Below are 27,933 nucleotides of genomic sequence, written 5' to 3' on the forward strand. Positions count from 1 at the left end.
TGTTTGGAGGTCTGTACACAACTCCCACTAACTTTTATTGCCCTTTAGTGTTCTGCAGCTCTACCCATATAGATTCCACATCATCTAAGCTAATGTCTTTCCTAACTATTGCATTAATCTCCTCTTTAAACAGCAATGCTACCCCACCTCCTTTTCCTTTTATTCTATCCTTCCTGAATGTTGAATACCCCTGGATGTTGAGTTCCCAGCCCTGATCATCCTGGAGCCACGTCTCCGTAATCCCAATCACATCATATTTGTTAACATCTATTTGCACAGTTAATTCATCCAGCTTATTGCGGATACTCCTTGCATTAAGACACAAAGCCTTCAGGCTTGCTTTTTTAACACCCTTTGTCCTTTTAGAATTTTGCTGTAAAGTGGCCCTTTTTGTTCTTTGCCTTGGGTTTCTCTGCCCTCCACTTTTCCTCATCTCTTTTCTGTCTTTTGCTTTTGCCTCATTTTTGTCTCCCTCTGTGTCCCTGCATAGGTTCCCATCCCCCTGCAATATTAGTTTAACTCCTCCCCAACAGCACTAGCAAACACTCCCCCTTGGACATTGGTTCCGGTCCTGCCCAGATGCAGACCGTCCGGTTTGTACTGGTCCCACCTCCCCCAGAACCGGTTCCAATGCCCCAGGAATTTGAATCCCTCCCTGCTGCACCACTGCTCAAGCCATGTATTCATCTGCTCTATCCTGCGATTCCTACTCTGACTAGCACGTGGCACTGGTAGAAATCCCGAGATTACTACTTTTGAGGTCCTACTTTTTAATTTAGCTCCTAGCTCCTTAAAATCTATTCGTAGGACCTCATCCCTTTTTTTACCTATGTCGTTGGTACCAATGTGCACAGCGACAACTGGCTGTTCTCCCTCCCACTTCAGAATGTCCTGCACCCGCTCCGAGACATCCTTGACCCTTGCACCAGGGAGGCAACATACCATCCTGGAGTCTCGGTTGCGGCCGCAGAAACGCCTATCTATTCCCCTCACCATCGAATCCCCTATCACTATCGCGCTCCCAATCATTTTCCTGCCTTCCTGTGCAGCAGAGCCAGCTACGGTGTCATGAACTTGACTGCTGCTGCCCTTCCCTGGTGAGTCATCCCCCCCAACAATACTCAAAGCAGTGTATCTGTTTTGCAGGGGGATGACCACAGCGGACCCCTGCACTATCTTTCTTGCACTGCTCTTCCTGCTGGTCTTCCATTCCCTATCTGGCTGTGGACACTTCTCCTGCGGTACGACCAACTCACTACACGTGATACTCACGTCATTCTCAGCATCGTGGATGCTCCAGAGTGAATCCACCCTCAGCTCCAATTCCACAACGCGGACCGTCAAGAGCTCGAAGCGGATACACTTCCCGCACACGTAGCGCCCAGGGACACCGAAAGTGTCCCCGAGTTCCCACATGGTACAGGAGGAGCATATCACGTGACCGAGCTCTCCTGCCATGTCTTAACCTTAGATACCCTTAAATTGGTAATAACAATGCTAAAGTTCACTTACTGATACAAAAAAGAAAAGAAAAGCTACTCACCAATCACTAGCCAATCACTTACCCCATTGGCTGTGACGTCACTTTTTGATTCCTTTCTACTTCTATTTTGCTTTCTCTCCCGCTGTAGCTGCAGCGGTCGCCTTTATAGGTCGCTCCCCTCTCACCAACTGCCGCTGGCTCTCGCTCTCCCGCTGGGCCTTTTATTGGTCGCTCCGCTCTCACCAACTGCCGCTGGCTCTCGCTCTCCCGCTGGGCCTTTTATACGTCGCTCCCCTCTCACCAACTGCTGTTGGCTCTCGATCTCCCGCTGGGCCTTTTAAAGGTCGCTCCCCTCTCAGCAACTGCCGCTGGCTCTCGATCTCCCGCTGGGCCTTTGATAGGTCGCTCCCCTCTCAGCAACAGCCGCTGGCTCTCGATCTCCCGCTGGGCTTTTGATAGGTCGCTCCCCTCTCACCAACTGCAGCTCTGCAGTATCCCCACCAAGCACCCCAGTATCTGATCGGAGCCGATAGTTAAGGCATTTGAACACTTCAGCAGGAATCTCAACCGGACACAAAGAACTTTTCACTTATCCATGAAAGGCATTAAGATCAGAAACAGTGCCGTGTATTACTATGTGCGATGACCCACAGTGAATAAGAATCCCTCGGGCCTCATGCATAAACAGGTCACAGGTCAGCAAATGTGGGCTCTGGAAAAATGCCAGCGATTGAATCCTACAGAGTTTGTTGAGGAAATAAATGTGAAAGTACAACCTGATCCGAGAGGTATTCTTCAGTTAAAGTCATTGCTGTCAGTGTTGGGAAACGTGAAATATCTCTAGCATTTTATTGTACCATCAAATTCAGACATTTCCACTCCAGTAATACACAACCCTGCAGATCTCTCTGATTGCTAACAGGCTCAATTTGTGAAAGTAAAAGTCCTGGGTGATGCAGATCTGACATTTGAGTCTTTCAAAAGTGATCTAATCTCTAAGTCGGCCTCGGGGGCGGGAAAATTCAGAGCTTCTGGGATGCTAATACCACAAGTAGTGACTGATTGAAATCAGCTCTTTACTGGTATCGTATCCCGGTTTAACTATTATCGTGTCCTAGTGGCTTTAAGACTGTAACTATTAATGATGCTGATGAATTGGACGATATTCATTAATACTAGGGCTTGAAATTAATTTGGAATTATTTACTTTTTCACCTTAATTATGGCGAGATCTATATATCTATTGATAGAGACATTGAGGTCGACCAAAGGTATACAAAGCCAGAAACGCAGTCCGATTGACAGAGACACGTTGCAGGAGTGTGAGACAGATAGAAAGACACAGAGGCACTGACTGGGAAGGAAAGAGTTTTGAGGGAGCCATCAGTAATTGGTCCTCAACTGACAGTGATTCGTCCACAGCTGGCGTTGGATTTGAGAGATCATCCAATCCAAGCCCTGAGAAACGCACCTCAGTTTTGAAATAAATGATGACTGCCGCTGATTTGGGTTTGCTCTTTATTATCAGACCAAAAACGGCAACATATTTAAAACATTCAATTATTGTACATCGAAATCTAAACTAGACACCATGTGTTCCCCATCTTCACTACTGATAATAATTGCCATGCTGCCCGGTGAGTCTATGTTTAAAGGGTCAGTTTGTGTTCCATGGGTTATATTTACTATCAGACTTTTAACACATTCTGTATTTTGTTCCAGGAAGGAGTGGCGAAGATTCAGTGTCCCAGCATCCGTCTGAAGTAATGATTCAGGAGGGTCAGACCTTAAAACTGAACGGTAATTACTCAGCAGCGTACACTGCCCCAATTCTCTTCTGGTATGTCCAGTATCCCGGGGAAGCTCCGAGATATTTACTGAACAGATACGGCAAGGGGAATAGGGATCATTCTCCTGATTTCCCAGGACGGTTTTCTGCTGCTTTGGACCAAGACTAGTAAACAGTTCCTTTAAATATATCCGGGGCTCTTGTCTCTGAATCTGCCGTGCATCACTCTGCGCTGACCCCCACACTGCTACACGGGCGCAGTCAGTCCGTACAAAACAAGCAATGGAATTTAATTACCTCTCACTGAATCAGCTCTGAGACCCGGCATTGGGATGTTACAATAGAAATCAAACAATAAAACGAAAACGCTCGATAATATATAGCTGGGTAGATAACTAACTAGATAGACCGGCAGATATCTAAATACACAGTCTTTCTCACTCTCTCTCTCTCTCTCTCTCTCTCTCTCTCTCTCTCTCTATCTCTTCACCCAATGATCCCTTCCTCCTTTCTTTGAAATTATCATCAGATGCAGACAAAAGTGTTAATTCATGCTGCGGCGTCTGCAACGTGTTTCACTGCTCAGTAACGGCGTTGTAATGATTAGTTTCGCAGCTGAATGATGAAATAATTGGACACTAGCGCTGTTCCAACCATCACCCGAATTCCAGACTGCAATTACTCCAACAGGTTTTCAAGATCGCGAAGTGCATAAAAAGTTAACTCTGATTATTACTTTAAATGAAACCGCGGAAGTACAACCTGAGGACGCAAGTTCAAACTATGAAAGGTCAGCTTAGGACTGATGCTGAAAATTCTTCAGACGCAATATGATTTACCTAGTTTCTCTTTTATTCTTTCTTCCCCTCCCCCTTTCAGTGCTCCATAAGAATCTTTTCATTCGGAACAATCGCCAGTTCTGATGAAGGTTCATCTACCTGAAAGGTCAACTCTGTTTCTCTCTCCACAGATGCTGCCTGGCCCTCTGAGATTTCCAGCATTTTATTTTTTATGTCAGATTCTATCATCCGCAGTATTTTGCTTTTGTATTATGATTTACCTCTTGGTGTTCGTGCCATCGCATTCTGCTCAAACCTGCCAGTGACTCTCCATTTTATTGAGGTTAAAGGAGTTCTTTTAATTTACCACATCATTGTGTTCAAATCCTTCATGGCTCGCTTCCCGTCTACATCCCCCTTTTATCGGCTATGCTTAGTGGTAATGGTCAGCAAACAGCTCCTTTAATGGGAAGCTCCCGCACAGCTGCCAGAACAACATTAATTGTTTCCTTCACTGCTCTCGCTTTACAAATTGACCCTGTTAACGAGGCAACATGGACAGATTTTTGAGCGATAAGGGAATAAATGGTCATGGGGAGAGCGCAGGGAAGTGGAGCTGAGTCCATGATCCGATCAGCCATGATCTTGTTGAATGACGCAACAGGCTCAAGGAGCCAGGTGGCCTAATCCTGCTTCTATTTCTTGTGTTCTTATAACATTTGCCACCTAGCTACATACGGAGATATTAGGGCAGATATTTAGGGGTGGAATTCCAAAGTTTAGGGCCGAGGCAGGTGAAGACACGGCGGCTAATTTTGGAGCGATTAAATTGGGATTGCACAAGTGGCCAGAATTGAAGGAGCAGACAGGTCGTGGAGGGTTGTCGGTTTCAACAGTCTGAAATTAATGCAACTGCATCTTAAACCTTTCCTTTCGTTATTAATTATAGGGATATGGATTTCACTGGCATGTCAGCATTTATTGCCCATCCCTTGGTTTCCCCTTGAGAAATTGCTGGTGAGCCATCTGCTTTTCGAACCACTGCAGTTCTGCTCCTTTCAAGCGTTTGATACAACTGGGGGGCATGCAGGGCCATTTCAAAGAGCTAAATCACGTTGAGTATGGGACTGGAGTCACTTTTGGGGTAAGGACGGCTGATTTCTTTCCCTGACGGGACATTAGTGTACCCGTTGGGGTTTTTGCCAAAGCCGATCACTTTATGGTCACTTTTTCTGATACCAGCCTCTCATTTATTTTTTAAAAATCGGAATTTAAATTCCCAAACTACGCAGGTACCATTTTAATTCGTGCAATAAACTGCTTCGCCCAGGCCTCTGGATTACAAATGGAGTAACATAACGAAAATACCGCTGCAACTTTTTTAAGGCGTAATGTTCTCTGCCTCAAACACTATTTGTGGCAAAATGTCCCATGCTCCAACAACTCCCACGCTCGCGTCCATGCATATATTTTTTCTGAGCTTCTGTCACTCTCTTGTTAATATGTTGAATTTTATGATCTTTCTTTACCGATTCCCACAAGCAGAGGAATCAGTCTTTTCATCTTCTCTCCAGTAAAGCTACTTTACAACAAAAACTCGATTAGATCGCGTAAACTTATTAGCTTCAATCGAAATCTCAAGTCTCCAATCATAAATGCAGTTACAATTGCTAGGTTCGTCTTTGTCCATATCAGTAGTTAAAGCTTCCAACTTTAATATGATTTCTATAATGGGCCATCTTGCTCTACAGATATCAACCTTACAGTGGAACAACCAGCCCAGCAGTAAGAGTACTAGACCAGTAACTCGCAGTTCGTAAGTTCGAAGCTCCCCAAGCCGTGAAACTGATGTAAAATACAGCTGAAAATATGTGAGTTGCCAAAAGGAAAGTAGGATGAAAGCTGACGGATGGTTGTTAAAAACCACAATTGGTTGAATAATATCTTTCATTGTAGGGAATCTGTTCCTCACTTAACCTGCTTCTCTGCTAATACACTCAAGGCGCCTGGGGATTGGCTAGTAAAACCTCGCTGTAGTCATTCACCTCCCAGGAACAAAGAACATTTTGAGCCCTAAAAATTTCGTTGTCCGAGTACAGCAATCACTAAAAGCTAGCGGACTGGACAGCTACACAGGCTCTCGTATGGACTGTTCAGCCACCAAAGAACTCACTTCCGGAGTGGAAGCAAGTCTTTCTCGATTCCAAGGGACTGCCTATGATGATGATGATGATGATGATGATGAACACATTTAACACAGAATTTGACAGATTTTTGATCGATAAGGAAATAAAAGGGTCAGGGGGAGCAGGCAGGGAACTGAGTCCATGATCAAATCAACCATGATCTTATATATTGTGGAGTAGGCTTGTGGGGCCAGGTGGCCTCCTCCTGTTGCTATTTCTTATGTTCTTGTGTAACTCCGTGCTTCGAATCCGAAGCTCCCCTGTTTACCCTGGCACCCAGAAGAGCAGATACAGGACATTGAAAAACTAACTCCTACAAGACGATGGAAACCTACTTCTGCCGATGGCACCTCCGGCCAAACCCGGAAAAGATTGTCACCTCGGCATTCCACCTTCACACCCATCAAGGATACCAAGCTTTGAAAGGCTCCTTATGTGGAATAGCGGTAAACGATGCCAAAAAAAACCCTCCTATTTAGGATTCAGGCTGGATCACACGCTGTCATATAGACAACATCTCCAGTGCCTTGGCAAGAAACTGAAGAGTAGAATGAACATGATCGAGAAACTCGCCGGAACCACATGAGGATCAGACCCTCAAGCCCTCCCCTTCCCCCCGTACTACAGCACTCGCACTGGTTTACTCTGCAGTGGAGTTCCGCTTTCCGGCTTGGATATCAATTTCGGTTGTTAAATCCGTTGATGTCCAGCTGAATTCTACTATGAGAATAATCACCGGTACGCTTTTATCGACACCAACACCTTGGCTCCCCGTGCTTACAAACATTGCACTACCACACACACGTCGCAAATAATTATTCTCCAGAAAATACATGCTGATACAAAAATATGCTGATCCAGGCAGAATTGAACAATCTGCTACCAACCCGTCTTAAATGTAGAAGGCCATTTTGGGGCACTACCAAAGCCCCTCAACGATCTCCCCTCAGCCTTAACGACCGATGGCCAAATGCCTGGTAGAACTGAAATGGATTCCTTATAGTAAACCCCACAGTACATCCTGTAGAATCTGAACTTCATCACAAAGAGTGCGCGACCATTTAACTGCCTCAGAACTGGTCATGATAGATGCAGCCTCCATCAATATAGGAGAAATATTAATGCAACCCCATCAGGCCACAGTGGAGCTACAAAGCAGACTCAGGAGCACATTATTGAGTACTTGGATACTGACATTTGTAATTTGATACTACCTAACGAATTAGAGGAGGCATACGGAGAGAGAGAGAAGCAATGGGAAATCAGATAGAGAAATACTGCGACATTCAGAAGTAGAGGGAAAACGATAGGTATTTAGATAGAGAGACACTGAGAGTCAGACAGGGAGAAAAACAGGAGTGATCAGATAGAGAGACACGGAGACAGTCAGACAGGGAGAAGATCAGGCGTAGTCAGATAATAAGACATTGAGGTAATCTGACAGTGAGACTGAAACAGTGGGTGATCATACAGAGAGAAACTGAAACAGTCAGGCACAGACAGTAACAGGGTGTAATCATAGAGCGAGAGACATTGACATAGTCAGACACACAGAGAACAGGGACTAATCAGAGAGGGCAACAATGTGACAATCAGACAGAGATAGGGAGAGAGAGGAGTAATCAGATAGAGACACGCTGAGGCAGTTAGATTCAGAGAGCCATTCGCAAATATTAATCAGATAGGGAGACACTGAAATAGCCAGACAGAGAGTGAGAAGCAGGGAGTAATGAGATAGAGATATACTGCGACAGTCATACAGATATAGAAACAAGGGGCAATCATATAGAATCTCACTGAGACACAGTCGGACAGAGAGCGAGAGAGACGCAGGATGTATTCAGGTAGAGAGACATTGAGACATACAGAAAGAGAGAGAGAGAGAGAGAACGAGAGAGAAATAGAGAGAGAGAGAAAGACAGAGAAATAGAGAGAGAGAGATAGAGTGAGAGAGATAGAGAGAGAGATAGAGAGAGAAATAGAGAGAGAGAGAGAGAAAGAGAGAGAGGTAGAGAGAGAGAGAGAGAGAGAAGCAAGGGATAATCTGATAGATATACACTGGGAATGGCAGACATAGAGAGAGACTCTGAGATACAGACAGAGAGAGAAAAACGGGTTAATCAGATGGATTGTAACTGAGACAGTCAAACAGCGTGAAGCACGGAGTAATCAGTTAGAGAGACTCTGACACTGTGAGACCGAATGATAAACAGGGATAATCAAATAGAGAAATACTGAGACAGACAGACACAGAGAGACACAGTAGTAAATTAGATAGGTTTACAGCCAATCATAGAAATATAGAAAATAGTTGCAAGATTAGGCCATTCGGCCCTTCGAGCCTGCACCGCCATTCAATACGATTATGACTGATCATTCCCTCAGTATCCTTTTCCTGCTTTCTATCCATACCCCTTGATCCCCTTAGCCGGAAGGGCCATATCGAACTCCCTGTTGAATATATCCAATGAACTGGCATCAACAACTCTCTGCGGCAGGGAATTCCATCGTTTAATAACTCTCTGAGTGAAGAAGTTTCTCCTAAATGGCTTACCCGTTATCCTAAGACTACGTCCCCTGGTTCTGGTCTTCCCCAACATTGGGAACATTCTTCCTGCATCTTAGCTGTACAGTCCCGTCAAAATCTTATACGTTTCTATGAGATCCCCTCCCATCCTCCTAAAGTCCAGTGAATAAAGGCCCAGTTGATCTTGTCTCTTCTCGTATGACATTAATGACAGAAGGAGGCGTTAATTGTATAGAGAAACACCGAGACAGTCAGACACAGAGAGAGAGAAACAGGGGTTAATCAGATAGTGAGACAGTGAGTCAGGCCGAGAGGGAGAAGCAGGTAATATTCAGATAGAGAGATATTTTGACAGAGAGAGAGAGAAAAATGGTCAATCAGAAAGATAGGTACTGTGGTAACAGACACAGAGAGAGAGAAGGAGGGAGTATTCAGAAAGAGACGCTGAGACTGTCAGACACAGAGAGAAAAACAGATGAATCAAATGGAGTGAAACTGCGACAGACAGAGATAAAATCAGGGAGTGATCAGATTGTGAGACTCTGAGACAAAAAGACCGGAAGACAAACAGTGTTAATCATACATAGATATACTGAGACAGACAGGTAGACAGACGAACAGCGGTAAATTAGATAGTGACACTGAGAGAATCAGATACTACGAGACAGAACCAGGGGTTAATCGAATAGAGATATTGAGATAATCAGACAGAGAGAGGGAGAACAGGGGAAATCAGACAAATACATTTCGCTACAGTCAGGAGGATAGAGAAACAGGAGGTAATCAGATAGAGGCAGTGAGACAGTCAGACAGAGAGGGTGAAGCAGGTAATATTCAGATAGAATGATATTTTGACAGACAGACAGAGAGAGAAACAGGGGATAATGAGAAAGTGAGGTACTGAGGTAACAGACACACAGAGAGAGAAGGATGGAGTATTTAGATAGGGACACTGATAGTGTCAGACACAAAGAGAAAAACAGATTAATCAGATGGAATGAAACGGCACAGTCAGGGAGATAAAATCAGGCACTGATCAGATATGGAGACTCTGAGACAGAAAGACCGAAAGACAAACAACGTTAATCATATAGAGAGATACTGAGACCGAATTACAGAGAGAGAAACAGGGGTAAATTAGATAGAGTGAGACTCAGACAATCAGTTACTACGAGACAGAAGCAGACGTTAATCGAATAGAGATACATTGAGACAATCAGGCAGAGAGATAGAGAGAACCGGGGTAATCAGATAAAGAAATTTCGATACACTCAGGAAGATAGAGAAACAGGGGTAATCAGATGGAGACAGTGAGACAGTCAGACAGAGAGGGAGAAGCAGGTATTATTCAGATAGAGATACATTTTGACAGACAGACAGAGAGAGAAATAGGGGGTAATCAGACAGAAAGAGAGACAGAGGCTGTCAGACAGAGAGATAACAGGAATTCGTCAGATAGGAAGACAATGAGGCAACAGACAGTGAGAGAGAAATACGGGTAATCTGATCGATATACACTGATGTAGTCTGAAACAGAGAGATCACAGATGTTAATCAGACATTGAGACAGACAGACAGAGAGAGAGAGAGAGAGAGATAGAGTGAGTGAGAGAGAGAGAGAAGCATGGGGTAAACAGATGGATAGACATTGAAACACATAGACGGGGAAAGAGAGAGGGGTTAATCAGATAAATAAATACTGGGACAGTCAGAAAGAGAGCAACGTAGGGTAAGCAGATAGAGAGACACTGAGATAATCAGACAGAGGGAGTGAAACAGGAGGTAATCAGATCGACAGACACTGAGACAGTCAGAGAGAGCGAATGAGACAAGGGGTAATCAGACAGAGAGAAAGAGAGACAGTGAGAAAGTCAGGAGTGAAAAAAACAGGGCGTGATCAGATAGATAGACACTGATAATTCAGAAATAGGGAGAAAACAGGGGTTAAACTGATAGAGAGACATTGAGAAAATCAGGCACAGGGTAAAGCAGGGCTTATGAGATACTGAGCGAGATAGAGAGATAGAGAGACCGCTATGGGGAGAGACAGAGATACAAAGAGGTATATAGATAGAGAGATACAGGTATAGATTTAGAGAGAGGGAGAGAAAGAGAGAGAGAGAGAGAGAGAGAGAGAGAGAGAGAGAGAGAGAGAGAGAGAGAGAGAGAGAGAGAGAGAGAGAGAGAGAGAACGAAACGGGGATAGATATAGCATAAGACAGACACAGGGATAAAGAGATACAGAGTGATTCAGAGAAACAGAGAGAAAGAGAAAGGGAGAGCGAGAGTTAAAGGGAGAGATAGAGAGAAAGTCAGACTGTCAGAGATACAGATATGTATAGACATATATATATATATATAGATAGATACAAATTATACAGAGGTAAAGAAATCGAGAGAGATAAAGAGAGACTTTAAGGGGATAAAATACCATCACTAAAATGGGAGTGGACAGACGGACAGATGGTCATTAAAGTGGCTACTGAAGGTAGTGAATTGATCTAACACATGGTCTAGATTGTAGGCCTTATCAGTATTAGGAGGTTCTGAGGAATCAGGAGTTCCTCTGTCTTACGGTAGGGATTATAATATATATTAAATTGACCGGTTGTATGAAAAACTCACTTATGTATGTACAGCACGCTTATACTCTCGCTTTTTATGGGTTTTCAGTCACGGAAACAGCAAATTGTGCTTCACAGTAAAGCGTGATGAACCATTCGTTGTGTTAACCTTAATAAAGACTGAGGGAAACATACATTCAGTACAGAATAACACATCCATCAAAGTCAGTGGAGAATTAACAGTTTGAAACAAGATTGGACAGCATCTCAATCTCATGAGATTCTTAAGGGAACTCGAACATTTTCACTAGAATTCTCTTGGGCACAGGATAAGAAAGTATGTATTTGGGAACAAGATAGCAAATCCTGGGAAGCAATTTCAATTCACACTTCATGAGGAATTGAGGCAAATTTGACACCACAGAATAACACATTCCATAAGGGTGACATGTGATGCAAGATGGAGAGGTGGGGAAGCACTACTCAGAGCCAGTCTGACAAGGGTCGACACATCAATGTAAGTTCGTTGATAGCAGTATGCCAATCGATGTTTTTTTTAAGAGGGGCGCACACCTCTAAAATTGTAGAAGTGTATTTGCAAAACCTCTGTTCTGGGAAGGTCCATCCATGAAAACTTCCCCTGCATGCTTGAATACAAACCAGTTGAAACGAAGTTTCGTCTGAGTGATTCTGTGGTCGCTATACGGGCGGGTGGGTGTCGATTCCTTACATCAGGGAGTCCACCTTGAGTAAGAGAAGTTTTCCTTCTACACCAACAGAGACAATGATACAAAGAGGTTGAGAGATACAGCGATTGAGCAAGCGGTACAGGGAGCGAGGAAAAGAGATAAAGAAAGAGAGAGCGAGAGAGATACATAGATAGATAGACTGATACAGAGATACAGAGAAAGATCGAGAGATGGAAAGAGAGAGAGATAGAGAGAAAGAGAAAGGTACATAGATAGAGAGACTGATACAGAGATAATGAGAGACAGAGAGCAATGTAAAGAGAGACAGAGAGAGAGAGAGAGAGAGAGAGATTCATGATTGTGTTTCTTGATAAAGATCTTCACTCCAAACTCAGTATCATGATTTCAATCCTGTCTTCTGACGCTGATTCGTCCTGTTTTTTTGAATGGACAATGAAAGGTTGACAATGTTATAAAACCCATCAGCACCTGTCAGTATGTGCTAGAAGCTTTGTTTTCCACTTATGGTTTGCAGAGATCTGTTCCCGAGGTGCCATTCAGGTATTTGTTTCCAGTTGCTCTCCTGTTTACACTGAGGGTGGGCTTTGCGCAATGCATTGAGCTGTGTGTATGTGTTACTGGCATTTATGAAATTGCACGTGTGGGTCCAGCCTCCATTGCTTGAGTGTTGTTTATTCTGATAACATGATGCCTTTTACTTGCTAATGCTCCTTATCTAGTCCAGTGAGGAAATAGTGTCCGTGTTTCAGGACCCACCGAGTAACACCTTGGGTGACGGGCAAAGTTTCACTTTGAAGTGTAATTATCCGACATCACCTCCTCACCCTTCATTTTTTCTCATGCATTCAGCAGCCAGAGGCAAATCCGCAATAAATACTGCAAAGCTCGATCTAGAAATAATGTAACTGCCTTTGGGAAGTGTCTGCTGTAGTTACATTAGACAATGCCACAGGAACGGTTCCTTTAAACATTCAATATTGCCAGGTGTCTGACAGCGTCATTTATTACTGTTCACTTGGTACAATGTGCTCTGTGCACAATGTGCATGGTTGAAAGCCGGCTTTTCCCATCTGTCAAGCTCCAACTTGACAGATCCTCCACATCTCAGCAGCCAGCACATTCGCATGGGCAAGATTGCAAATGTCCTGAAAACTTGAAGCTGATAAAAGCAGGCGCAAAGCCTTCTTTTATAGGCATAAGAGTTTTAAATCATGAAACTCATAGCAAAATAAAATTTAAAATACATTTTTTGTTAAAACCCTGCCCACTGAGGTAAGTTTATTTTAAACCGGAAATAAAAAAAACTTTTTTTAAAATTGGAAAGATTTTTTTATTGGACAAAAATAGCTTAAATTTAAATAAATATAAAAAATGTAGTGTATTTTTTCTTTTTTTTCTTTTTGTTTTGATGTTTGGCGGGTGTGTTTCTCAATCAAAATAACCGGAAATCCAACTTATGGAGTTCCCGTTTTTTAAATGAGAAAATATTGTACCTTGATTGGCTGCCCAGGGCCATGTGATTCCAGCTCAAGCTTATGGACGTTGAGACGTGCACGCCTCTGCTGCACAGCGTGGAGGCCTTAGGCCTGAATTGATGGTAGTCGCAGCAATTGCAGGTAGTTGTGCAACTTTTAACATTTTTTAGTCCATCGCCTTCGGGAAGACTTCGACTGGGATTTCTAGGCCATTGTTAAACATAGAAACATAGAAACATAGAAAATAGGTGCAGGAGAAGGCCATTCGGCCCTCCAACCTGCACCGCCATTCAATGAGTTCATGGCTGAACATTCAACTTCAGGACCCCATTCCTGCTTTCTCGCCATACCCCTTGATCCCCCTAGTAGTAAGGACCTCATCTTACTCATTTTTGAATATATTTAGTGAATTGGCCTCAACAACTTTCTGTGGTAGAGAATTCCAAAGGTTCACCACTCTCTGGGTGAAGAAGTTCCTCTGCATCTCGGTCCTAAATGGCTTACCCCTTATCCTTAGACTGTGACCTTTGGTTCTGGAATTCCCCAACATTGGGAACATTCTTCCTGCATCTAACCTGTCTAACCCCGTCAGAACTTTAAATGTTTCTATGAGGTCCCCTCTCACTCTTCTGAACTCCAGTGAATACAAGCCCAGTTGATCCAGTCTTTCTTGATATGAAAGTCCCGCCATCCCGGGAATCAGTCTGGTGAACCTTCGCTGCACTCCCTCAATAGCAAGAATGTCCTTCCTCAGGTTAGGAGACCAAAACTGTACACAATACTCCAGGTGTGGCCTCACCAATGCCCTGTACAACTGTAGCAACACCTCCCTGCCCCTGTAATCAAATCCCCTTGCTATGAAGGCCAAGATGCCATTTGCTTTCTTAACCGCCTGCTGCACCTGCATGCCAACCTTCAATGACTGATGTACCATGACACCCTGGTCTCTTTGCACCTGCCCTTTTCCTAATCTGTCACCATTCAGATAATAGTCTGTCTCTCTGTTTTTACCACCAAAGTGGATAACCTCACATTTATCCACATTATACTTCATCTGCCATGCATTTGCCGACTCACCTAACCTATCCAAGTCGCTCTTCAGCCTCACAGCATCCTCCTCGCAGCTCACACTGCCACCCAACTTAGTGTTATCCGCAAATTTGGAGATACTACATTTAATCCCCTCATCTAAATCATTAATGTACAGTGTAAACAGCTGGGGCCCCAGCAAAGAACCTTGCGGTACCCCACTAGTCACTGCCTGCCATTCTGAAAAGTACCCATTTACTCCTACTCTTTGCTTCCTGTCTGACAACCAGTTCTCAATCCATGTCAGTACATTACCCCCAATCCCATGTGCTCTAACTTTGCACATCAATCTCTTGTGTGGGACCTTGTCGAACGCCTTCTGAAAGTCCAAATATACCACATCAACTGGTTTTCCCTTATCCACTCTACTGGAAACATCCTCAAAAAATTTCAGAAGATTTGTCAAGCATGATTTCCCTTTCACAAATCCATGCTGACTTGGACCGATCATGTCACCTCTTTCCAAATGCACTGCTATGATATCCTTAATAATTGATCCATCATTTTACCCACTTCCGATATCAGGCTGACCGGTCTATAATTCCCTGTTTTCTCTCTTCCTCCTTTTTTAAAAAGTGGGGTTACATTGGCTACCCTCCACTCCATAGGAACTGATCCAGATTAAATGGAATGTTGGTAAATGACTGTCAACGCATCCACTATTTCCAAGGCCACCTCCTTAAGTACTCTGGGATGCAGTCCATCAGGCCCTGGGGAATGTAAAGATTGCAGTTGCGACTGTGTTTGCTGACAGACATTTCGATGTACCACATGGTCGAGACCGTGGCTGTGACTGTATCAAAACCTAATGTGCAGCGTCAGGAAAACATTGTGCCAATTTGGAACAGTAATAGGAGGGCAGACCTTCCAATGATGAAGTTTCTTCTTGAGAACTTAACTTTGGTATTTTTTGCCCAGGAGCGCACACTTTAAAGGTTTAAAGTCCATGTTAAGAAAATACACAAAGGAATTTATTACACATTTGTTCGTGTTCCTTTGTGAACTTTACTGACCTGACGATTTGCCAGATCATTTTGCATTATCCTTTGATTTCCACAGGGTTAAAATGGAGAAGGAAGTGGCCTCGTGTCAGACCGAGAGATTAAAGCTTGAGTAGAGTGGGCCTATATTCTCTGGAGTTTAGAGGAATTAGGTGATCCCATTGAAACGGGGACAATTTTAACAGGGCTTGGCAGCGTCGATGATAAGAGGATGATTACCCTCGCTGGAAATTCTAGGACTAGGGGTGATAGACCCAGCATAACGGGTCGGCCATTTAGGACTGAGATGAGGAGGGATTACTTACTCAGAGGATGGTGAATATTTGCAATTTTTATCTTCCCGGGGGCTGCGGAGGCTCAGTCGTTGTATATTCGAGACAGAGGTCAATAGATTTTTGGGCTCAAAACGAATATGGGAATGGGAAGTGGAGATGATGTACAAGTTCAGCCATGACCTTATTGACCAGCAAATGAGGCTGGAAGGGCCACATGACCTACACCTGCACATATTTCTTACGTTCTTATGTTCTTAAAGGGAAAATCGTCACGGACGAAGGGGACAGTCTTGAAGGGAGCGGTAGTGCAAAGCTGGCAATAGCGAATCGGCTGCACATTTTACAAGGCCGACAAAGACCAATGTCATGACAGAATGTCAGGCCGAAGAAAAGAAAGACACCAAGATATAATCCGAGTAGTAATTGAAGCCGACTCTTAAAGCTTTTCTAGTTTACTAAATTTACAATTCGATTGCAAAAATATTTTGCCGCATGCTTTAACTTCTCCCTAAATTTTTTCTGGTTCACTGCATAAATACACGTGTTGGTGCAGCAACTTAGGAGCTGGAGCATGTTTCTACTTTCCTGGCGAATTAAATTGGGTTCATTGAAATTGGAACCTGCGAAATAAGATCCGTTTGTAATTTTCACGTACAAGAAATCTACAACATACGTCATCCATAACAGGATTAAACTGCCCGAGACGGTGAAGAGTAAAATGATGGACTTTCTCCGGCTTTCCATCTCTGGGTCACTCTCGTTCTTTCCATTGATGTGGGTCCGGAGCCTCCTGCGGGCTCTGTTGGCTGCTACAATGTGTCTGACGGTCAGAGCATTCAGCAGCAAGATCAGGAAGAATGGGAGGCCTGTATTGAAAAGACGAGCAAACCAATCATACGCTATCCACACGAGTGAAGTGTAGAAGGTTGATTTAATATTTCAAAACTACGGGACCTTGTTGATTATATAGAGCGGTTCGTATATAAAGTACCAAGGAACGCTTTTTAAACAGCTCAGTAAACAGACCGTTCCTATAACCACAGCCGCTGTTTTCTCGGTGCAATAATTTGTTTTCAGCTTCTGGCAACAAATGGCTACAAATCGATCAAAGGTGAAAGCGACCGTTAACCAGACCGAACTCTCCGTGGCTGCATAAATTACCACAGGACATAGAGTACACGCCGGGGTCAGGGACAAAAAACTACCTGGAAAATAAATGCCACAAATCCGATTGAATATCACAGCTGTGATAATGACCAGAAGATCCGTCACCGCCATGGACACAAGGTACCGAGTGGTACATCTGGAGAGACCGCACCTTCCTTGGGACAGGATCACAATTGCCACTAAATTAACTGAGACTAAGAAGAAAGTTAACATTGGGAAGCTACCAGTCAAAGTTTCAGCAAACACATAAGTGTGACAGTTATTCTGTGACATTTTGAGACTTCATCCAACCACAGCAGAACACCGTTTACAAAAGATACCCCAAAAACTATTAGTGCGTTTCCAGTGTCACCTGTATCTCGACATTTTTCCCGATAATTAGTTGTCAACTGTAGGATACAGTATAATGTAACAGGAAAGTAACTTAAAATACAATCGTCAGTATTAATAAGTTGGTATTATGAGAATGTATTATTTGATAGAGCCGACCACGGTTTAGATGAGACCATTGGGATACTACAAGAGCATACTCAGTAAGCAGGAGGATTCATGTTAATGCAATTTAAGGAGCATCAAAGGGTATGTGTAAGATTTCTCGCTTGTTTGGAGCTAACACGCCTCCAAACTGTTCTCGATTCGGTTGACTTCTGATCTTTATAACCAAACAAACTGTATATATTCTACATAAACACAACTATAACCCCAGCGAGACTGGAGTGTCTATGGTGCCACATTTCCATTTACAGGTGATGTGGCACATGACAACAGAAACACGACATGAGAATAATCTCAGAATTGATAGGTTCAGAGCGACTGATCTCACATCTAGGTGTATAAATCGGCGAAAGCTCACGGAGCGAAATTGCCCTGCACCCTGATTGGGGTGGTACCCAGCTGGGGTTGGGAAATCCTGCGCCCAGTATGGAAGTCCCGCCCCGGTTGCAGAATTTGGCTTATTGCCGCTCAAATGAAGTGGAGTGCAAACTCGCGCGTTCCACTTATTTTAGTGGCGGTACCAGCTGCGCTAACAGGGTGAGTAGTGCAGTGCTACACAGATGCTCCACATAACGCTGATGCGGTTTAATGCCCCTACCCTTCGCCTAAAGGGGAGGGCCTCTGTGCACTTTTCACGCCTCTGGTGGTCTCCACTAAACCACCAGGACTGCGTGGTACCGGTCCTGCAGCCTGGCATCCAAAAGAGAATAACGGGCTCCACGATGGTGGCTAGGACCATAAGAACATAAGAACATAAAAAATAGGAACAGAAGTAGGTGAAACGGCCCCTCGAGCCTGCATTGTCATTCAATAAGTTCATGGCTCATCTGATGATGGACTCAACTCCACATCCCCACCCGCTCCCCATAACCCCTTATCCCCTTATCGTTTAAGAAACTGTCTATTTCTGACTTAAAATTATTCAGTATCCCAGCTTCCACAGCTCTCTGAGGCAGCGATGTCCATAGATTTACAACCCTCTGAGAGAATAAATTCCTCCTCATCTTTGTTTTAAATGGGCGGCCCCTTATTCTAAGATCATACCCCCTAGTTCTAGTCTCCCCCATCAGTGGAAACAGTCTCTCTCCATGCATTTTGTCAAACACGATCATAATCTTATACGTTTCGATAAGATCACCTCTCCTTCTTTTGAACTCCATAGAATATAGGGCCAACCTACTCAGCCTTTCCTCATAAATCAACTCCAGAATTCTCGGAAGCAACCTAGTGAAACTTCTCTGAACTGCCTGCAAAGCAATGATACCCTTGCGTATATATGGAAACCAAATCTGCACACAGTGTTCCAGGGGAGGCCTCACCAAAACATTTTATAGCTGTAGCAAGCCTTCCCTGTCTTTATACTCCATCCCCTTTGCAATAAAGCCCAAGATACCATTGGCCTTACTGATCACTTGCTGTACCTGCGTACTATCCTTTTGTATTTCATGTTCAATTACGCCCAGGTCCCGCTGTACTGCGGCACTTTGCAATCTTTTGCCATTCAAATAATGACTTGCTCTTTGATTTTTTTATGCCAAACTGTCTCACACTTTCGAACATTTTACTCCATCTGCCAAATTTTTTGCCCACTCACTTCGCATTTCAATGTTCTTTTGCAGATTTTTTGTATCCCACTCACACATTTGTTTTCCTCTCATCTTTTTATCGTCAGCAAACGTGGCTACGTAATACTCAGTCCTTTCTTTCAAGTCATTAATATAGATTGTAAATAGTTGGGGTCCCAGCCTGATCCCTGCGGCACCCCACTAGTTACTGGTTGCCAACCAGAGAATGAACCATTCATCCCGGCACTCTGTTCTCTGCTGGTTAGCCAATCCTCTTTACATGTCACAACCAAGTGAACTTTATTTTGTGCAGTACCCTTTGACCATGCCAGAGGGGGACATGTAGTGCTAACCCGAGAGTTGTCAAAACGAGGAAGATGATGTCGCCGGGCTCTGGCGACATTACCTTTAACTTCTGGCTGCAGCGCGCGCCAGCCTTGCGGGAAGCGTTCTCCAAATTCCCGTGCAATTTAGCAGGAGCCAGGAGTGTCCCCCACCCCTTGCGAAAATTGTCTTTTGCCCCGTTGGCACCCCTGGAGGCACTAACGGGCCTCTAAAAATGGGCAATTTGGCCCCATCAGTTATCCTTTTGCACTCCGTGCTGAGAATTATCCTGGGTTGATCCATAGTTCTTATAAACCGGTGGGTATCCTAATAGTAAGTGTAGAAGTATGACATACTTGCATGTTCTGTCAATATTAATAAAGTAAAAAAGTTCGAGAATATGTGTGGTTATAGATTTTCGATATATATATGCAGATAGAGAAATGGGAGGGGGAATGTGTGCGCGAATGCTCTGTTCAAGAGATGATGGATCCTTATACTTTATCAAGAGTGTAGCATTGGCTGCGTTTCATTTCGATTTACTTCAATGTTTAACACAAACAGCGATCATTATAATGGGCAAAGTCGATGAAAATAGATTGGTGTGCAAAAGGGGCTGGGATTGCCTGCGACACATTTTTTGCCTGGCAGCAAAAGTAGGAATTCACCCCAGTCCTACAATACTGATTCAGTATTATTATTCCTAGTTAAATAGAAACCGTTACTGAATTTGAGGAAAATAGTTGGTTGAAGATTTGGCGATTTTTTATAGTGTAAAGTGAGCAGCTGTGTAACATCAAACTAAAGCGCTATAACGCCCTTTATGCCGGAATTGTGTCAGTAAATAGTTAGCAGTTTCTATTAATGTAATGAAATAAATTCGCACAAACATTTGCCAACATGTAAAAATGGAAAGTCACTTTCCTTTAGTCACCAAGAGCAAGCAAAAATATGTTTAGCATATTATTATTCAAGATTGCAATCGCTAGATTTTTGCATATTGGAGGTATCAAGAGATATGGTGATAGTACGGGAAGGTCGAGTTGAAGTCGAAGATCAGTGCTGTCCCTGTGATTTTGAAGCAACGGCCTCATTTACGCCAGGCCGGCAATTCGGGTCACCAAACGGGTGTCCCGATGCTGCTTCTGGGTTGAGATCTCCCAATATCCGGACGCTACATGTCACGTGAATTTCCTGTTCATCACTCTTTCTATCTCAATTTTTTCTCAGAGTTTTGTGTCACACTCAATTAGATGCGAACATATTTAAATGGAAATTTCATGCAGCTTATTGTTTTATATCAAATGTTCATCTATCACTAAAATATTATAGCTTCTCTTTGCAACTAAATATAATATTTACAAGACAAAAACATCAAACTTATTTATAGTTTATTTAATTACGCGTGGCTACTAATGTACACTTTTTAAATAAATCTTAGCCAAAACTTGTTTTGTTCTACTGGCCTACGACTTGGCCCTGTGCCCAACGCTCACCCTAATGACCGTTTCAAGACCTGTTCCAGCTTCCCCGATGAATGTCGACCCCTCTGACTCCCTCAACGTTCATTATGTCTTAAACACTGGTCCTTTGATCCATGTTAAATTCTAATTCTGTCTACTCAGCCTTAACGATTTTCCTCTCAAACCCATCACTCCTCGGTTATCTAGCCCGGTTTTATGCTGAACGCGCAAGCAGCATGTCTTCCATGCCATCTTCCTTGCTCATCCACTTCTGGCCATCAGGAGTGTCTCAGAATCGAGCATCGTGAAATTACCCATTAACACTAAGCAGCCATACCTGAACAACGTTCTATCCAGTAAATAAACTATTCACCTTATTTGATAGTGATACTGACTCTCTCAATTAATAATTATTGTATAAATTAAACATAATCACTTAAGTTAACTTACTCGATAAATGTAATCATTGATTGAATAATTGATTTAACAGCCTCACTTTTTAAAAATTCTATCCGATACATGTGATCGTTCTCGTCTGATATCTACATTGGTTTACAAAATGTAGTCTGTATTCAGTTTATATTCAGTCTTTCATTATCAGCAACGCAATCATTTCTGCTAGGAAACCCACTAGAAGCCGACGAAAGATCCGATTTAAAGGCCAAAATTAGCGCATTATGAGAAATAACAATCAAAAGTGGGTAACAAAAATGAACCAAAACCCTCTGAAATGAAACTGCAAATGTTGCAGCTCTGAAAATAAACCACTGAGATGGAAATGCACAACAACTCAATCAGCATCTATAAAGAAGACAGAAAGAACCTGGCTTCGGTTACAGGCCCTTCACCAGAAATGATAAATTCCTCACCAATGACCTACACATCAACCCTTACATGTCGAATGTTCCTTACAACCGGGGACCCATCTGTTACTCATGTGCAACTTTTCAATGTTGTCTTTTCATGCACACTGTACGACAACGAAAATATTGAAGATTGCAATCCCCAATAATAGAAGCAACTAATTAAATGGGGATAAACCCCGAGATTTTATCTCTAGTGGAATAGAAAATAAAAGCCAAGAGATAATAATGAAACTATATAATACAAGAAATTGCATTTATATTGCGAATTTAACGTAGTAAAGCGTCCCAAGACGCTTCACAGGAGTATCATGCTGAGCCAAATATACGGAACGATAACCAAATGCTTGATCAGAGAGATAGGTTTAAGGAGCGTCTTTCATGACGAGAGAGAGATAGCACGGTTCGAGAGAGAATTCCAAAGCTTAACGACTAGGGAGCTGAAGGCATGGCCACCAATGGTGGAATGAAGAACATTGGGGATGGGGGATAGGCCATAATTGAAGGAATACATTCATGATCAAAGATGGTAGGGCTGAAGGAGGTTACAAAGTCTGGAGGTGTGGTGCAATGGAACGATTTGGCCAACGGTGAGAACGTTCAAATCAAAGCGTTGTTCGACCAGGAACTCGTGTAGGTCAGCAAGCACAGGGCATGATGGATGAAACTGATGGTTGGAGTTAGTATACGGAAAGCATGGTTAACGAGATTTAGTTAAGAATACGGTATAAAGTATTGCAGTATAGGAAGGATAGTGAGGCAATAGAGAGAGAAAATCACGCGATGCTGATTGGCATGATGGTATACAAATATCAATAAATCTTCCAAAATTGTTTTTTTTATTGATTAGAACCCTAATTATGGGATGATGTGATAGAAATGTTTCAAATTATGAAAAGATAGGACAAGGGAGCGAGAAACAGACTGCTTGCATTGATTGAGATATGTAGAACGTGGAACACAAAAGGTCGATCCCAACTGAGCAGCTTGGTGTTGGAGCTGGAAATGAAAATCGACCAGCTTCCATAAGGACAAGTGATCAGCGATGCCAGTTTTAGGTAATAGCTGCAAATTGCAATCCTACCTCAATATTGAAAGTCAGGGCCGAAGATATCATCTCAGGTGTTAGACACTGAATGTCAGGCACTGCGTATACCGGGCGATATATACACCTGGATATTGTAAATTGCCTCCGTCCTTAGCAACACGGGAATATAAAAATCAGAAGGAACACTGGGGTGAAATTAGTGACGGGCTGTAGCGAATAGGCCACCTGTTATATGCTCAATCGTAATTTCTTCTCCTTCGATGTCAATGGGCAGATAACCGGGAGAATTGTAAAACTGTTTAGTGATTACCTCAACCATGAAAGACCAATTTCACCCATAATCATTTCAAGCAGGCACATCTTCACTTCAAGAGGTAGTGTAAAGCGGCTGATAATGAACCTGCAGCTCGTTTTATGGCCGCAATTTCGCCTACCTCAGTGGCTCCGTGCAGGTTCCGATATCGCTGCTGGCTCCAGCCAGTTATGTCGATTAGATTATCCATTGATTAAGCTTGTTAAGCCCGCCCAGAGCATTGCTCGGGCGGTTTGAAAGAAGGGGGCCTGATGACGTCATTTGGCGACGCGTCATCAGACGGTTTCCTGAAAGGGTCCTTTTCGAAATTGAATTTAATAGTTGTGCTCTGAGTGTTCCACAGCATTGAATAGCTACAAACAGTGACACGCACTGCAGAAAGATGCACGGCTTCACCCAGGCTCTCCAATGCAGCACAGAGAGACGTTTTCGTTACTGACTATGGGCAGGGGCGACCTCCCCAGGAAACCAAATCAACACGGTTGCATATTGCAGTGGAATCAAAGGCAGTGATATCGTCAGCAGGACCAGACTGCAGTGGTGAAAATCTTTCCATGATCTAAGTGGATCACACACTTTATTGCAAAGCCATTCTCAACCTTATCCTGCTGTGCCACTCACCACAGCCCCATCACTTCCTGCACATTCTTACGCACATCAACTTTCCTTGCACATCCACCTATCCCTCTCTATCTACATTATAACTTCTCCATCTCGCTAGCCACGCCCCATACTCACCCTCATCCTGTTGCAATTATACCAACTAACAACACACAAGGGTAGGCATGTGTGGTTTAGCCAATGATCATTCAAGGTTTCTGTTAATGAGCTGTCAAACATTGACACCTTTAATTTCATCACTTTGTGTTCTTGGACAGATTTATGCGCATCTTCAGATGTGATGCTATGAGCTGTGTGAATGTTGAAACATAACGGTACCCCCCGCAATGGCAACGAGTGCGAAAGCTGTGGCTTTGGCACTGTAACGACGCTGTATGATGTTCTTTTGGAGTGGTGTCAAAATGGCGCATTATGTGACAGGCAGGATGTACAGAGTCTGCTGAATTAAATCATGGTCAGGCCATCCCTCCCGTCCTGGTCAGCAATATGGCCGAGTTCTGATGCCCTCTCTCCTGTGCAGCATCAGTTGATTGCGGAGAAGGATGTTGTTGTTGGTGCTGCTAGTGTTAATTGTGATTATGGTGCTGGCGCTAATCGTGATGGGATTCAGAGGAGCAAGGTGAGAAAGCTTAAATTGCCAAAGGCTAATGTAATCGATGGCAAGTGACCTTGAGAGGACAGAAGTGATCTATCAATGGTGAGAGATTGTTCCGAATGTGAAACTTCCAATGAGAGATTGTTCCAAGGACGTGCAACGTCCACAAAGTTCAATGTGCCTCCCAAACCCAGTAAGCAAGACGTTTTAATCTTGAAATACAAACAGCTGTGAGATCGGAGTATTACAACATATTTGTAGCTAACAGGTAAAGAAATGAATTCATGGTAACAGATCGCCCGAAGTCCTGCTTCCCGAGCCGTGTGAATCTCATTGAAAACCTGGCAAAATGGGAAGTTCAGCTCAACATTCTTTTTAATAAACACTTAACAAGGTCACAATGACCTAAATTGCCTTGCCTGCTGCAGCGTGGCGGGTCTGCTGAGAGTTTACAGACCGGACATCTGTGAAAGTAGCATGGTGCTCGGTCCCAACCCACTGTCAATGTTTTTATTTTGATAGCTGACACTCCACCGATCCCGTCCTCTGTGCGCTGGCAAAACTCCAGCATCCCAATTTGTATTTCTATTGAAGTCACACAATACAAGGTGTACTAATACAAAATAACGTGTTGGTAGACAATACAAGGTGTACACACACAATATAAGCACTACTCACACAATACAAGGTGAAATCACACAATACAATGTATCCTCACAAAATACATGGTGTACTCACACAACACAAGATGCATAAACTGACAATGCAAGTTGCAGTCACACATTACAATGGATTCTCACACAATACATGATGTACTCACACAATAGAAGCTGTACTCACACAATAGATAATATATTCACACAATACAAGATGTACTCGCACAATAGAAGATGTGCTAACACAATACAATGTCTACTTATACAATACAATGTGTACTCACCTGCTTTAAAGTGTACTGCCACAATACAATATATATTCACACAATACAAGATGTACTCACACAATACAAGGTGTACTCATACAATACAAGATGTACTCGCACAATACAAGATGTACTCGTTCAATAAAATGTGTACTCACACAATACAATGTGTACTCAAATATTCCAATTTATTCTCACACAATAAAACGTGAACTGGCAGATTACGGGATGTACTCACACAATACAAGGTGTATTCACATAATGCAAAGTGTAATCACACAATACAAGCTGTACACTAACAATACAAGGGTAATCACATTACAAGTTGTAATCACACAATACAAGGTGTAATCACGCAATACAAGGTCAATTCACAATACAAGATGTATTCACACAATTCAAGGTGTATTCACAATACAAGGTGTAATCACACAATACAAGGTGTAATCACACAATACAAGATGTATTCACACGATACAAGGTTTACTCACATGATACAAGGCATAAGCACAAAATGCGAGGTGTACTCACAAAGTGCAAAGTGCTCACAAAATACAAAATGTACTCACGAAATCCAAGGTTTACTCACACAGTACAACGTGTACGTACACAATACAAGATGTACTCATGCAACTCTGATTGTCCTCGCAAAATACAAGGTGTGCACACACAATACAATGTGTAGAAACATAGAAACCAGAGAAAATAGGTGCAGGAGCAGCCCATTCGGAACTTCGAGACTGCACCACCATTCAATATGATCAGGGCTGATAATGCAATTTCAGTACCCCATTACTGCCTTCTCTCCATACCCCCTGATCCCTTTAGCCGTAATGGCCAAATCTAACTCCCTTTTGAATATATCCAACGAACTGGACTCAAAAGCTTTCTGTGGTAGAGAATTCCATAGGTTCACGATATTCTGGGTGAAAAAGCTTCTCCTCATCACGGTCCTATATGGCTTAACCCTTTTCATTAGACTGTGACACCTGGTTTTGGACTTCCCCAACATCGGGAACAATGTTCGTGCATCCGACCTGACCAATCTCGTCAGAATTTTATATACTTCGATGACATTCCCTCTCATTCTCCTAAATTCCAGTGAATATAAGCCAATTGATCCAACCTTTCTTCATATGTCTGTCCTGCCATCCCGGGAATCAGTCCGGTTAACCTTCGCTTCACACCCGCAAAAGCAAGAAAGTCCTTCCTCAGATTAGGAGACAAAACTGCACACAATACTCAGGGTGTGGTCTCAGCAAGGCCCTGTACAACTGCAGCAAGACCGTCCTGCTCCCATATTCAAATCCTCATGCTATGAAGGCCAACATGCCATTTGTTTTCTTTACTGTCTGCTGTACATGCCTGCCTATTTTAATGACTGATGTACCATGATGCCCAGGTTTCGTTGCACCTCCCCTTTTACTAATATTTCACCATTCAGATAATAATTTGCCTTCCTATGTTTGCCACCAAAGTGGATAAGCTCACACTTCTCCATATTTTACTCAATCTGCCATGCATTTTTCCACTCACTTATCCGGCGAATTCAACCTGCAGCCTCTTAGTATCCTCCTCACAGCTCACACTGCCACCCAGCTTAGTGTTATCTGAAAAGTTGGAGATATTACATTCAATTCCTTCGTCTAAATCATTAATATATATTGTAAATAGTTGGGGTCCCAGCACTGAAACTTGCGGTATCCCACTACCCCTCAAAATTAAACCCTTTGTCTTTCTCTACTGAATTCTAAATTTCTTCCAGTCCTCAGGTTTGCTACTTTTTCTGGCCAATTTATATGCCTCTTCCTTGGATTTAACAATATCCACAATTCCCCGTGTTAACCACGGCTGAGCCTTCGTCCCCGTTTTATTTTAATGCCAGACAGGGATGTACAATTGTTGTAGTTCATCCATGTGATCTTTAAATGTCGGCCATTGCCTATCTACCATCAACCCTTTAAATATAATTCGCCACTCTATCCTAGCCAATTCATGTCTCATACCATCGAAATTACCTTTCTTTAAGTTCAGGACCCTAGACTCTGGATTAACTGTGACATTATCCTTCTTAATGAAGAATTATACCATATTATGGTCACTCTTCCCCTCGCATGACAAGATTGCTAATTAATCCTTCCTCATTACACAAGATCCAGTCTAGGATGGACTGCTCTTTAGTTGATTCATCGACATATTGGTATAGAAAACCATCCCAAATACACTCCAGGAAATCCTCCTCCACAGTACTGCTACCAGTTTGGTTACCCAGTCCATATGTAGATTTAAGTCATCAATGATAACTGCTGTACCTGTATTGCACGCATCCCTAATTTCCTGTTTCTTCCCATCCCCACGCTCACTACTACTGTTTGGTGGTCTGTACATAATTCCCGAAAACATTTTCTGACATTTGGTGTTTCGCAGCTCTATCCATATAGATTCCACATCAGTCAAGGTAATGTCCTGCCTTACTATTGTGTTAATCTCCTCTTTAATCAGGAACGCTACCCCACCTGCTTTTCCTTTCTGTCTATCCTTCCTGAATATTGAATACCAATGGATGTTGTGTTCCCAGCCCTGGTTACCCTGGAGCCATGTCTCCGAAATTCCCAATTACATTATATCCGTTAAAAGCTATCTGCGCTGTTAATTCATCCACCTTATTATGAATGCTCC

General features: G+C 43.0%; 1 pseudogene; it reads left to right on the forward strand.

Annotated features, from left to right (window-relative positions):
* Positions 1-27,933, forward strand: part of LOC139235465 (Ig heavy chain C region-like) — an 88,042-nt pseudogene that overhangs the window by 30,611 nt on the left and 29,498 nt on the right.

Source organism: Pristiophorus japonicus, chromosome 23 (genome assembly GCF_044704955.1).
Source record: "Pristiophorus japonicus isolate sPriJap1 chromosome 23, sPriJap1.hap1, whole genome shotgun sequence".
NCBI classification, from domain to species: domain Eukaryota; kingdom Metazoa; phylum Chordata; class Chondrichthyes; family Pristiophoridae; genus Pristiophorus; species Pristiophorus japonicus.